We start from the raw sequence: 15,315 nt of genomic DNA on the forward strand, positions 1-15,315 counted from the left end.
CCCTGACATTGTCTTTCCTCCCATATCTCCAAAAAGGCAGAGAGGGAGACCAATGCATGACAGGGAATGTGCAAGAGGCACTTAGCTGCTTCATCACAATAGGGGGAAAGAATCTGCAGAACAATTGGGAGGCACCTTCCTTTTGAACAAGAAAGGAATTGATTAGAAGGAAAGCAAACACTGGAAGCGAATCTGAGACATAGTGAGGGGGAGCAGCAGAAATGCTACTAGTCAAAGAGAGGAAACAAAGAAACTAAGCTGGATACCTGTGGGACCCGAGATAATAAGAACAGCAGGAGAAGACAGAAGGAAAACATACAGCAAAGAGGGGGGGGGGGGGACTTTAAAAAGAAGGAACATAAAAAGGAATGAAAAACCAATTGAGGATACCAGAATATTTGACAGTGAGGGGCAGGATCTGAAGGAACTTCTGAAAGGTTAGGCTGAACTCCCCTACAGGGCTAGGTTTGCTACAGTAAGATACTTACCAAGAGCATTGTTTATACAACCCAAACTCTATATAAAGTGTTGGGGAGGGTGACAGAATATAAGCAAAGCCTGTATAGTCCCTTCAACTCCTGTTGCAAAATTAAGATGAAGATAATAAAGAAAGGCTAGCTAGGTGGATGAATGAGATCATGAATGATAAAGTGAATGCATGCATGATTGACTGGAATTTGTTGTTTTTCTTTTCTTTTCTAGCATGTAAATCCACAAAACAGCTTGAAAGCTTACTATGTGATGCATTGGAAGGTGGTTATCTGAGGGTGTTCACCACATAGATAAATCCAGCATTTCAACTCCTCTGCAGGGTAATATATGGGTAGGGATGCGGGTAGCACTGTGGTCCAAACCACTGAGCCTCTAGGGTTTGCCAACTGGAAGGTGAGCAGTTCGAATCCATGCGACGGTGTGAGCTGCCTTTGCTCTGTCCCAACTTCTGCCAACCTAGCAGTTCAAGAACATACCAGTGAAAGTAGATAAATAGATACTGCTGCAGCTTGAAGATAAACGGCATTTCCATGCGCTCTGACACTCGTCACAGTCCTCCATGTGCCAGTAACGGTTTAGTCCTGCTGGCCACATGACCCAGAAAGTTGTCTGTGGACAAACGCCGGCTCCCTTGGCCTGAAAGCAGAAATAGGTATCTGCAAGGGAAGGAAGGGATCAGCTAAAGTCAGTTTGGATTAGTGTATGACTAGTTTGACCAATGTCCTGGCATAGTGTTTTATTTCAGTTCTGAGCTGCATACTTGCTATTTCTTCCCTCTTCCTTATTACATATACTGTATTTGAACAAACTTCTGAACTGGATTTCTAGACTGGGTTTTTGGAGGGGTTTCTAAAACACATTCAAGGGCTGGTTGTCCTCTAGGCTGGGAAAAGCAGAAGGGGAAACAGACTGAAGTTGCCAAGCAGTAGACTTGGAATTTAGCAGGCAGTTCCCCTACTCTGAGGAGACCAAGTAAGATAGTGGGAATCTGGTACCCTTGTCCCAGGTGCAATATAAGCAAGTAGTAGCCACTACAAGAAAGAAAAAAGACTGGACCCCCCAGGGCTACTGCACTACTCTATGTGGTTTCTGCCGGATCTAGAACCAGCCTAGCATTACAACCATTGCAAATTATGTACTTTAAGAACATAGGCAACAATATTAACATATTTTAAAAGTCACCAGGCTCTTTCCTAGAGGGCAGTTGATGGTTGATCAACTTGCAATGGGGATTTTATGCATTCCCATCCATTTGGGTGTTCTGTTGAGCTTCCACATATCTGCAAAACATCAGTAATGTATGGCTAAGATAACATGGATAGACATCATAAGAAAGGTGCTTAAACAACTGGAAGGTAGCAAGAAAAAAAAAGGGATGAATAAAAATCAATGCAGAAGCTTCTAAAAACCTTAAAGGTAAAGGTAAAGGGACCCCTGACCATTAGGTCCAGTCGTGACTGACTCTGGGGTTGCGGCGCTCATCTCACTTTACTGGCCGAGGGAGCCGGCATACAGCTTCCGGGTCATGTGGCCAGCATGACTAAGCCACTTCTGGCGAACCAGAGCAGCGCACGGAAATGTCATTTACCTTCCTGCCGGAGCAGTACCTATTTATCTACTTGCACTTTGAGGTGCTTTCGAACTGCTAGGTTGGCAGGAGCAGGGACCGAGGAGCGGGAGCACACCCCGTCACGGGGATTCGAACCGCCAACCTTCTGATCAGCAAGTCCTAGGCTCTGTGGTTTAACCCACAGCGCCACCCACATCCCTCTAAAAACCTTAAGATGCCTGCTTAATATGAACTTTGAATGTTTGCCATAGTGAACTTCTCTCATTTAACAAGATAAATTAACTTCTCAATTATGCCATTTCTAGGATTCTCAGGAAGGGACTGCGTGGCAAGGGATGAAGCAGTTGAGCCACCAGCAAAAGATGGCCCCAGAAACCAAGATTAAAGATAAGTTCAAACCAAGAAACTCTGCAAAGCCAAGATGAAAGTATTTTCCTCATTGGTACCTGAACTCAGCATCATACCCTAAGGTCTCACAGCAATTAGTAAGGGGTTGTGAGTTGGACTAAGAATCAAAGTAAGGCTAAGTTTAGATACAGACATAAGAAAAGGGCGAGAAAGGTCCTTGGTGCTTCTTGTTTCTGAAAGAGCTACAAAGATTTTCAGTCTAGCTCTGGAAAAAATGCTCTAATTTGGAAAAATGAGGAGTTTGATCCTCATGGATGGAAGACATGCCCCTTAATCTCAAATACGTGAGGAGTGGCAGTGGTGATTTTGTGATGGAAGAAATGTATCATGAATGTTATACAATGTATTTTATGTAGACATGGGCTCAGTTGTGTTTTTTTCTTTGTTTAAGTCTTTGTTTTTGTTTTATCAACTTATTTTTATCATAACACTAGATTTCTTTATGAGGCACAAGTTCATTAATCATACACATGCACCAGGCAGTGCCCCATTTGTGGAATTCCATCCCTGCGGAAGTTGAATTCATAACTTTTATCTATACAGGCCTTAGGTCTAGAGATGGAGAGAAGTTCATTAGCTTAAAGTACTGCTGAATTTGATATGCCTGCCACTTCATATTTTTTTAGTTTGAACGCAGATTTTATTTTACTTGTGGTTTTATGATGGCTGCATTTTGTGATTATTGTGAGGAAACTCCTGTGGGAAAAAGTGGGCGATAAGAAATATTATTATTATTATTATTATTATTATTATTATTATTATTATTATTATTAGGCATGGTGCAGGGAAGTAAGACAGCTTCAGAACCCAAATGGGTAGAAGTGTGAGACATAAATTACATGCATAAAATGTTGTCTCTTGCATAGATCACTCGTTGTTGGAGTTCCTTACTGTTCCTTTGCTCTTGGGAATATTATCGAAAGAAGATAAAGGACAATACTAACTAGCAAATAATATGGGGGGGGCAGAATTACACGTTTTCTAAAATGGCCCAGTTTAACTTTGAGCCTCTCAAATGAGAATGCTCTTCAAAGATAGCCCCTGTTGCCCATCCCACTCATGACACTCTGTCATTAATTATAGCCATATGAATTCCTGCCATTTGACTTCATTTTCGAGTCTTATCTTTTGGATGAAAAGAACCCAAATATTCAAACATTTTAATTAAAACAATTCCCTACAGTTAAATGCATCAGCAAATTTGTGCACCTCTTTAATTTTAGCCTAAATGTTGCAACAGATGCTGCTCTTCTAGTCTCAATAGGGAGCAGATTCCACAATTGGGAGAGCATAATTACAGCAAGCACCAGCTCCTGCTGTCTCAAAGTTATACTTAGGGCACACTAAATAGTCTGCCAGTTTCAGCCTTCAATGGATGGCTGGGGCCTTTGGTGATAAAAGATCAGTGAAGAGTGCATTATGACACTATACAGAACCCTAACAGTGTTGTAAAATTCATAATCCAAGCAGACATATGGCAGGCTTGTACACTGAAGAACAGTTAAGCAAATATAATAAGACTAGTAAGCAAATCTAACACAACTAATGCGTGGGGGAAACAGGACTGGTGTTCCAAACCCACCTACAGGAAGGATAAATATGCACAGCATGAATTTGACATAAAATAAAAAAAAGGAATGTTTTTCTCTTCAGTAAAATTAAGGATCAATTAAAAACTACTGGAAAATAAACATGATTTTTTTAAATAAAAGAAGCAGCAGCATACAGGTATTGGAGGCTGTTCTATTAGGTAACGTGGGGCACTGATCCATCAACCTCAGTCTCCGTTCCTCCAAGTGCACCTGGCTCCTTACCTAATACAGAGGGGTTTCTGCCTGTCTGCCTAAGGCAGGAGGGTGGAGGCAAAACTAGAATTAGTTGGCTGCACTTGTCTCCCTGTGTTTGCCTCCCTGCCTCCAATTCCAATGGGCACTGGCCTACAGGGATTTACAGTACATTTTTTGAAAACTTGAGGTGCTTCCGCACTGCAGTTTGTTTGGGGCTTAATACTGCTCATGCATGCAGATTTTGTGCAGTGTCCTCATCAAAATACTATCCCACATTATTTAACCCAGGGCCACCATTTCTGCTGAAAATCCAAAAGGTAAAAAAACACACAAAGCATTGAAATGGTAAACCCAAATTAAATGAGAGAAAAAATGAGATGGATGTTTCACTTCATAACTTTAAAAGGTAAAGGGACCCCTGACCATTAGGTCCAGTCGTGACCGACTCTGGGGTTGCGGCGCTCATCTCGCTTTATTGGCCGAGGGAGCCGGCGTACAGCTTCCGGGTCATGTGGCCAGCATGACTAAGCTGCTTCTGGCGAACCAGAGCAGCGCACGGAAATGCCGTTTACCTTCCCGCCAGAGTGGTACCTATTTTTCTACTTGAACTTTTTGGTGTGCTTTTGAACTGCTAGGTTGGCAGGAGCAGGGACTGAGCAACAGGAGCTCACCCTGTCGCGGGGATTCGAACCGCCAACCTTCTGATCAGCAAGTCCTAGGCTATGTGGTTTAACCCACAGCACCACCTGCTCTGTATATATGCACTCAGTGATATCTAGCAAAGAAACCTGCCAACTTTTGTGATGTGGACGTGGGCCCACAAGGTATTAGAAACATGGGGATGTCACCCAAACAGCTGCATCTCTGTAACATGCAGGACATCATGGGGCTGTGATTCCACACTGCTGCTTGCAATGGCTGATGGATCCAGAGATATTCAAAATGCATTGGTATCAGGAGGCCACATCAGTTGGATTCAGACTTGCTCATGCTTAAAGCAGACTCACTGAAATCAATAAGGCTTAAGTTAGTGTGTATCTGAAATCCCATTGATTTCAGTGCATTTACTCTAAACATGATAGTAAGAAACAGGAAAGGATCTCAGCAGGAGCCCAAAATCTTCAGAAATAATCCTGATGCTCATAACTTCTGATTTTACCTTGAAAGTGAAGGTCCTGCTTTTTACAGCATGCTTCCATCTTACTGCTTTTAACATTTGGTACAATCACTATTTTAATCATCATCATCATCATGCCTTTGCATGTTGGCTGCCACACATGTAAGGGTTATATAAGAAAATGTTTGCCGGAAATGAAATCCATTTCCACTAGATGTTTCTATTTCCCCTCCAAGTTTTCAAGCTGTACAGGTTTCTGCTTCTGATAGAAGACTGAAATAAGGAACAAAAACGACTCAAGGATGTTAAATTTCCCAGACTGTTTTGGAAAAACTTGTTATTATAGCCCCAAGCCCTGTAGCTTTTGGGACCTTTTGGAGTCATGGGTCAGAATGCATGGATGCTGACTCTCTGAGCTTCAGGTAATAACACTCTCATTCCAGGGATCAAAGAGGTCAGCAGTGTCATCTGTAACCTGTAAATACAACTTCACCATTACTCCAGGCACATAATCTCCTTTGTCCAGAAACTTGCCCCAGATCCAGCAATCGGTTGTCATACTCTAGAATTCTTCAGTGATTCTCATGTTCCTTTGAACAACTTCTCTTGCAGAAAGAGAAGTCCTATATACGATACATCCCAACAGTTCAGACTTTTGAGTAAATTAAAAAACACACCTAAAATAAAATCCACATAATCTAACCAGATGGGCTCATATCAATCCCTTTCATTCAATACAAAAATGTAATTGTAGACAGGAGCGTCCAGTGGAAATCGTTTTTCTCAAGCATCATCTTTAGGGATCTCCCTCTTTGTAACACAATATTTTCTGTTCTTGGGGGTGATCTTGAAAGTCAGAATTAAAACTAGTCCATTCAGCTTTCACTACCATTTTAATATGGAACCAGTGTTTTTTTTGAAGGGGCCACGGACTGCATATTGAATTGAGAATGTACCTACTGTAGGAGTTGCCTATGTTGCTCCACCTACTTTTTGCCCCTGGCCCAATCCAGCACTGTGGTCCCCAGAAGGCTGCATGTGAAGAATATGGGCCTCAGGTTTTAAAAGGTCCCTAACTCCTGCTGAATCTCACATCTCAGGCAGAGATCGTCTTCTGTTCCATTAAACTTGCTTTGCTGTTAATGGGAATGCTGTGCTACTCAGAGCGATTCTTTATTTAAAGCATGAGGAGCGGGGGAAGGAAAATGGCCCAGATAAGATTCAAAATCAGAACCACAACAACAACAAAAAAGGCATCTTGAATATTCACAGGGAGCAGCTGCTGGTGAGGTTGTCTAATGAGTAGGAAGATGGCACTGCTGCAGAGCAGCAACTGAGGAGAAGGGAAACTCAACATCATCCTTATTTTTTTTGAGCCAAAACCTGTCCTCCAGTTACTCAAACATTTTCTTCCCTCCTGAATGAGGCCTGTTTATTCTGCTTCATTTGCTAGGCACTTCAGAATGTATCATTTCAGTGGCTGGAGGATTGAGTTTACCTTATTCTTGTGAGGTGACCACCAATACTGTGGGGTTCCACCCCCACTTTCTATTAAATATTTTTCCTATGCTTCCTGATCTGGAAAAGCCCGCCTGTGAGGAGTTACCTCATGACAATCTTCCACTTGGCTTTCCTGAAGGACAGGAAGCTGAGCAGCTTGGCTGCCAGTGGCTGAAATGGTAGCCTGGTTCTGCTTTTAAGTAGGCTTGCCATATTTAAAAAAGTAAAAATCTGGACACAAGAGTTGTTGAACATTTTTTGGCGAAATCTGAAGAACAACAAAATGAGCTTTTGAGCTATTTTTAATGGAAATCACCGAAATCTACACTACCGGCATGGGCTGCCTGCCATATGTCCTAATTTTCCTGGACATTTCGGCAATTTCCGCCCGCTGCTTAAGGGGGCTGAATACCAGACGTATGGCAACCCTATTTTAAGGGACGTCCTTCCTTTTACTTTTAAGAAATGTTTCCACATGGAGTTCTTTAAAACTAAAAAGCATCTGGTTTTCATGCTATTTCACCCTGACAACAGATTGGTAAAGTGGTTTCCCAGCCCCGAAGCATGATTTTGACAGTAATACGCAGGGAAGAAATAACGATGGCAGCTGAGGAAAGGCAAGAAGGATCCAACAAAGTCCAGAAAAGCTTCACAATCACTTTCCTGCTGGGATGTGCTGGCAGCTGACAGCTTTCCCATCTGACACTCTGCTTTACTTAGAGTAACACCAAATTGGTCCATTGTCGGCTGAGATTACCCATAGTCACCTTTGACTGGACTTAACCATCCAGGTTGACCTTTTCCTTTTCCTTTTACACATAATGGTGGGGAGACTTGGGATGCAAAAAGAAGAGGGTTAGGACAAACAGTAGGAAGAGGCTTGGCTGCTTCCTGAGCAGCCACAGAAGTCAAGAAATCGCCAACGGGAGTAGAGAATGCTCTAGCAGAAGTTCTGCCATGATGGCTATGATTGGTGCAGCCTTACAGATATAAAGCAAAGCAACCCACTAGAAGAAATAGCAGCTAGATTAGGGAGAAAGGGAAGACCCTGTATGAGGCCTGACTACCCAAAAGAAGGTCTGGCAACTTCCCCCATTGCATCCTCACAACAATAGAGAAGTTAGTCTGAGAGCCATCCAGTTTGTTCCATGGCTGAGCAGGGAATTGAACCTGTTTCTCTCAAGTCCTAGTCCGACATTCAGACCACTGTGCCGCACTGATGTTTAGTTCTTTTTTAAATTGTCTTTTATTAAGTTTCAACATTTTTAACATATGCAGTCATAGCAAAGTTTCATCTTTTCTCTTATTTTTGTCAACTTCCCACCTCTTTTTCCATGGAGTTGTTGTCTCTCCCCTTCTGCTGCACCCTATCTTCTATCTATCAAATTGTAACCACAATATTATAATATAATTATGTCTGTTGCTCATAGCTCAAATCCTGCTCTCAAATTCATCATACTATACTTCTTTAAATAGTCTGAAAAAGGCATCTATTCTTCCAAACGATGTTTAGTTCTTTCTGCTTTATTTACAGCTGTTAATAAGCCTGAACATAAAGAAACTCAGACCTGAGGTTTTAATTTGTTTGGCCAGACTTCACAAAGCAAGGTCTGTCATTTAATAACACAAACTTTTCTGAATACTCTTATTCTTCCCCTGATATAGCTCACTTTACAGAAACAGCTTGAATTACCTTGATGCATCGGGAACTGTCAAATACCTTTTTGTGTGTTTCGGTGTTTCAAATATGCAGAAGCTGTTTAATTGGGCACTTGGAATTTTATTTTTATTTTACAAAGAATACCTGGTTAATTAATAAAACCAGATAACATCTTGCAGCAAAGTTTTGACAAAGATTACCTCCTGAAAGCCAGGGTTCTTGAGAGTGGTGGATATGTAGTCAAATAGATTTTATTCTCGTTTGTCATGACAGGCTATTAGTGACAAATCCAAAAGTAGAGCCCTTCCAGCATTCCTGTTTTAAAACTTAAACAGATTATTATCTTATGTTACACTAAGACAATTGTGGTTGTCATATATTCCCGGTCACCTGGATAATAAAAGTTTTTCAGTATGAATCTGTAGGCAGTGTTCCTCTCAACTATTTCTATATGTAAAGTCAGCACTGTAGCTTACATAAAATAGATGAAGCCTCCATAGATCAACCAACGAGCCACAAAGCTGCTGCATCCCTCAATTAATATCGTTATTTTTATAGCCACTGAAAAGACAGGCATTGCTTCTTTCATGACTCTCTTGTTAGCACAATACTCCCACGTACTACCCAATTACGAAGAATCCCTATCCACATTTACATTGCTCTCCAAGTAAGAAAACAGAGCAATTAGGCAGCTTCTGGGGTGATTAAATGTGAGTGCTAGATCAAGCCTAGATTACGCAATGTCATAAGAGATATTCTCAGTTCCCAGTTATACCTCCTGATCATCGGTGGCAAGAAACAGCACCTGGCCAACACCCTGTTGAGCTCAAGGGGCACTTCCCCCAAATTTCCCTTAGTTGGCAGATAAAAAGGATGCCGAGAACAGCTATCTGTAGCTAACTCAAACAGATTTTGCGATGTGTGTTGTTACACAATAAGTAACTGCTGTTGTCAGCGTGCTATAGAGCACCGGTTGTCAAACTTGCTGTCTGTGGGGAACACTTTCTAAATCAGCTTCTATGTTAAGGATCCACTTTGGAATCCCTTTATTGCATATTGCAGAGGGTTCTGGGTAGGGACGTGTTGCAGATTTGGACGAGGTTCTGGACTGGCTTGAGGCAAAATAGGCTTGTACAAGACACTCCAGAACTACAGCAGGTGATGATTCAGACCACAACAAACTGCAGACTGGAAAAGTGAAATAATGTTTCTAATCTTGCCATGTAAGGAAAATGCCAGGTGGCTGAGCAGGGAAGGAAGAGCAAACACCAGGGTGGACAGAGGGAAAATGGACTTGTGGTCAAGCTTATAATCAGAGGATATTATTTTACCCAGACTCTCCAATCCTAGTGTGCTATGAGAGAGGGATGGTGAAGTAATTTGCAGCAGCATGTAGGACACCTATAATGCTATTGAATTGGTTCCCAGTGTCCACCAGCAAAAGGTTTGTGCCTGAGATGCTGGAAAATTGCTGCCAACCAGTCAGGGAAGACAATAGTGAGGTAAATTGGCCAATGGTCTGACCTACCTCTGTGGCTCTATGATTTCTCCTCTACTCCAAGTTCAAGTGAAGAACGGGTGCATTTCATCGGCAACATTTCTTCTTAGTGCACAGTATACTCTAGATTTATTAATTAATCAAAACTTGGCTTTCCTTAACTCCTTTGTTATCATACCAAAAAATGTTTTAAAAACTCTCTTGCTTTTTCTCCCTATGGAAGAAGAAATTATGCTCCCTGAAGTCTTCAACCATTCCTACCTGCTCTGCTTGCTATGCAGTACAACTCAAATCTCTGATTCTACCTTTACTGGTTCTCTGCACCATTTATTTCAAACTCCGACTTTCCTGAAGGCCATAGCTGTTCATTTTTGCTGGACTGTTTCATTTTCAGACAATTTCTTTTCTGACACTGTGTGCCATTTGCCGCGGCACACTTTATAAAATGGTGTCATAGATGACTGAAAGGTGGAAGAAACTTTGCTTAATACTGTGCAACTCATCCTATAAGAACTGGTCTCAAAATGGCTGCTGCTCTAGGTTTCAGGTTTCTGTTTGTTGTTCTCCAGAAATCATCTCCTCTAGGCAGCCACTCATATTGGTTAGTTCAAACTGTGAAAACTGTTCATAACCTCCCTGACCTGGAACACTCCAAACATTTTAGATTTCAACTCCTTTTAGCCTCAACCAGCATCAGAGATGATAGTGGAGTACAAATCGAAAGAACACCAGGTTGGGATAGGCTGATCTAAAATAACACCAAATGTGATGCCTCCTTATGCTGGGATTGCTCAGACAAACAAATGTCAAAATTCCAAAAGGATGGCCTGGAACTGCCAGAACGACCATTTCTGGCATACATAACTTGGCTTCTTCATTATCAAGCCATAGCTTGTCTGTGACTGCTAGGCTGGATCTAGGAGAAAGCGTTGTAAATTTAAATAGGGAAAACAGGTAGAGGAAAACAGGACTCCATGTCGCCATCTGATGGCACAACGTTATATCGCACATACAATGCATATAAACCACTTTTTCTTTACCAGTCTAGCTGAGTCCCTAGACATAATTTACAGCAATCGATTTGACCTTCATTCCTGTCTTCTTTACAGAAAGGGGTGGGGGTGGGCAGGGAATAACCAGGTACTCCCCCCCCCCCGACATTAAACTACTGAACTTTTGGCTATGTGAGACTAAAGAAACAATAGAGACATTTGGAATTTAATGAGCAAAGTCACTTTCCAAGAACCTCTTTCTATTTCTTTCATTCCCAACTATTTCCACTTCCACTCTAGCATTCATTGTGAAAGAATCAGAACGAAACACATATCGCTGTCTACCTTTTACATGGCTTTTTGCAGTTTCGGGTGGGAAGCATGGCCAACCAGTTCATAGTGCCTTTGAATTCAGCCTACTACCTCTCCTCTGTGGCTCTATCTACTATTTCCATGGGGAAATAAGCATTAGGAAAAAAGGTTCTCCTGACACCAATGAACTTTCTTCTAAGCCTATGGCCTACACTGGTGTGTGTGTGTGTGTGTGTGTGTGTGTGTGTGTGTAGATATTTATCAGAATATCAGCTAGGGAAAAAAGGGGAGATCTGAAATAACAAGTTTTAATAGCTCACAAAGAACTATGCTCTGTCCATGCTCATGGTTTGGCTTCCTTATTCACTTAAAAGAAAGTGTGTCATATTTCCCCCTCCTTTGAAGAAAGCCCATGGTGCTGCAGGAGCTCCAAACTGCAGTGTTCCTTCCATGGGAACTGTTGGATAAGGGCAAGCAATAGCTTCCTGCATTGCAGCAAATCTTGTTACAATAGGGACCATCAGCTTTTAGAGCCAGCAGGAGTTTTCTTCGGAGCATTTCAATTCATTGATGTTTAGCTTGTTAATTATCATTGATCCACTGAAAAGAATTTTTGGAGACTATGGGTATATATTCACATTAGTGGCTTAAGTTGTGACAAAGCTTCGCCCCACCCTGCCGAAATTCAAGCCACATTTGCACAGTGCTGTTCACAAGGATATCTTCACAAATGATCTTTTAGGTTTTCTTCCCCTGCAACCACCTCCCCATTCATGAAGCTGTTATTTGCACATGCGCATCTGCACATGCATGGTGGCTTTCTCAAATGTTCATAACATTCTGACTACAAAGTAAATGCAACTTGAGTTTTCTAGTCATATTTGTTAAGTACAGTGGTACCTTGGTTAGCAACCGTTTTGGATTACAACCGTTTTGGATTACAGCCATGTCAAACCCGGAAGTGTGTGTCCCTTTTTATTATTATTATTACAACCCTCTTTTGGGGGGGATTATAAACTTTTTTGGGGGGTGAAAGTGTGCCTTGGGTTACAACCTGTTTTGGTTTACAACCGGACCTCCAGAAAGGATTATGGTTGTAAACCAAGGTAAAGGTAAAGGTAAAGGTAAAGGAACCCCTGACCATTAGGTCCAGTCGTGGCCGACTCTGGGGTTGCATGCTCATCTCGCTTTATTGGCCAAGGGAGCCGGCGTACAGCTTCCGGGTCATGTGGCCAGCATGACTAAGCCGCTTCTGGTGAACCAGAGCAGCGCACGGAAATGCAGTTTACCTTCCCGCCGGAGCGGTACCTATTTATCTACTTGCATTTTGACGTGCTTTCAAACTGCTAGGTTGGCAGGAGCAGGGACCGAGCAACAGGAGCTCACCCCGTCGCGGGGATTCGAGCTGCCGACCTTCTGATTGGCAAGTCCTAGGCTCTGTGGTTTAACCCACAGCGCCACCCGCATCCCTGTAAACCAAGGTACCACTGTATAATTGTTTAATTGTACACTGAAATTGAAAATAACTCTGTATGTGTACTGCTAAGAGGGTGCCATTGGTAAATTCCATTGAGCTAAACAAAAGAGTCTCAAAGAGCCTGACAGTTAATGATTGACTGTTAATGTATCTCTGCTGCTCTGTCACGAGGTGTTCAACTTAGATCACATGGGGAATTCGATTGCAGATCTCCATTTTGGGTGTGTTGGTAGTCTTTGTTCTGAAAGTAGTTGAAGAGAAAGGACTGCTAATGATTCTTTCCAGGAGTAAACAGCCTCCAGGCTAATGGAGTCTGTGTGGGGAAGCAAAGCTTTGATTTCAGCTCTGAATAGAAGAAATTCACATTTCTAAGATGTATTATGCAACTATCTGGGTGTAACGTTATTTGTTTTGCGTCTTTTTGGAGCAAGTTTTGTTAGTAAACCTTTGAACTATATTTTTGGACTGGACAATTTTTATTTCAAAAAGAAATTCGTCCTATTGCTTCCAAATGTGCAATATTAATAACCAGAATAAGATTGAAGCTGGTTTGAAAGGGAGGAAAGCACATATAACAGCAGTTATTTGTCTAGAAACTACAGGATCAAGATGGATTGTGGCTAATGTTGTGTGAATGCCGCTTCAAAAACTAGCCGTCTGAGTGTGTTGGATGTCAGTGGCGTAAATGGCAATGTGAGCATACCCTGAATGTGAGACTAGGGGAAACTCCTATTGTTCAAAACATATTTGGAAACCAAGTGCCATTTCACATTAAGCATTTTATCTCATAAGCCATGTTTCATCCCTTCCTCTTAGACTATCCCTGCAGTTTATATCTTAACAGCAGTTTGAATCTTAACAGCAATAACATGGCACATTCAGATCCTGCTATTTGAGGAAATAAAACAGTTTTAGTCATTTCCCCAGTAAGGTAAGCAGGTGGAGACAGAATAAAAACAACACCAGTCCAGTTCATGTTCATTCAGTGGGATGGCAGATCTTCACTATGACTTTAGACTTCCTAATGTAAATTAGTGGCATGAAACTGGTTGGGTTATTATAACAAATAGGCAAATTCTGCCTTAAAGTGGGCCTCACCAGTGGCACTATCACCTCTCTGTTTTGTTAAGGAAAAAAGATAGAGATTGTGGGTATGGGCATGAAGGAGGAGGACAGGCATTCTTATTTTTTAAGGGATTTTTGCTACTGACTTGAGGTTAAAGGTTCCATATTTGAACAGGTCGACAGTTTTGGATTTATGAAGGTCTCTTTTTTTTGGAGTAGACTTGCATGTTACTAAAGCATGTTCACTCTTGAACTCATTTTAATAACATACAAGGAAACTTATTCTGTCCAGGAAAAGCAGAACCTTGATAAATAGAAAGGCAAGATCTTAAGGGGAATATTAATGAATACTCTTCATTTCGTCTCTTTCATTGCTTCAAAATGGCAGACCTGATGTGGCAGTGGAAAAGTACATGGAGTCTGTTACCAAAAGCCAGTATGAGGGGTTGGCAGATTTTATATTCTCATGCAGTAGTAACTCCTTCTCCGTCTTTCTTTTTCTTTCTTTTTCCTTTTTTTGCCTAAATGCAAATGCCTAAATGTTGCTAGGAAACAAAAGCACAGCCCTGAAATATGAAGCACATTTTTATATTTGCTTCTGTTAAGTTCAGCTCAATTAAGTTGTACCTCTGGGCTAAAAGCTGTGAACTGAACATTTCTACATAATAAATTATAACAGCATCACAGTGAAATAATGGAAATTTTCATCACAGAGGTATCTCATCAAAACTTATCTAAGGCTATATTCATGAAATGAACAATCAATACCATGACTACATAATCAATGATACAACCACTACCAAATATCTCATCAGGTTTCATTAGATATGGATTTAATAGAGTGTTCTGGAGAGTAATTTTGATAAGACGCATCCATATCTTTTAGCTGTGTTTCAGTCAAATTTTACTATACATTACCTGTGCCATGTAAATGATCTGCAAATCATACTGCACTGGGCAATTATGGACCACAGAACACCTGAACTAGGTACTGGCTTTAAGTAAAGTACCCAACCTCACAGATGTCTATCACATCAGCAGTTTCCCTCAAATTCCCAAATACCACATGAATTTCTTATAATGATGTTTAGCACCGAGTACCTGACCCAACCTTATAAAATGGCTCTTCTGGATAATTAGCACATTAGTCACTCTGCAAGATCGAGCTGAATGAATTATTCAAACCCTGTTCCCAAACTGCTGGTTGAGGGCCCTCTGTGTGGGCACATAAAATAAAACCTCTGCAAGTTAAACTTGGGAGCGATCGGGAGAGAAAGGAAGGAGAAACCAGGAAGGGAAAGACATTTTGATAGTTCTCCTGTTTTATGGTAATTGGGAAGACGTAGGAAGGGAGTCTGAGGCCAGGAAAGCTAGGGGGCACATTCTCCAAAAGTCATTACTTACAGCAGTGATGGGACAGAAGCAATACTAGTCACT

Source organism: Podarcis muralis, chromosome 1 (genome assembly GCF_964188315.1).
Source record: "Podarcis muralis chromosome 1, rPodMur119.hap1.1, whole genome shotgun sequence".
NCBI lineage: Eukaryota > Metazoa > Chordata > Lepidosauria > Squamata > Lacertidae > Podarcis > Podarcis muralis.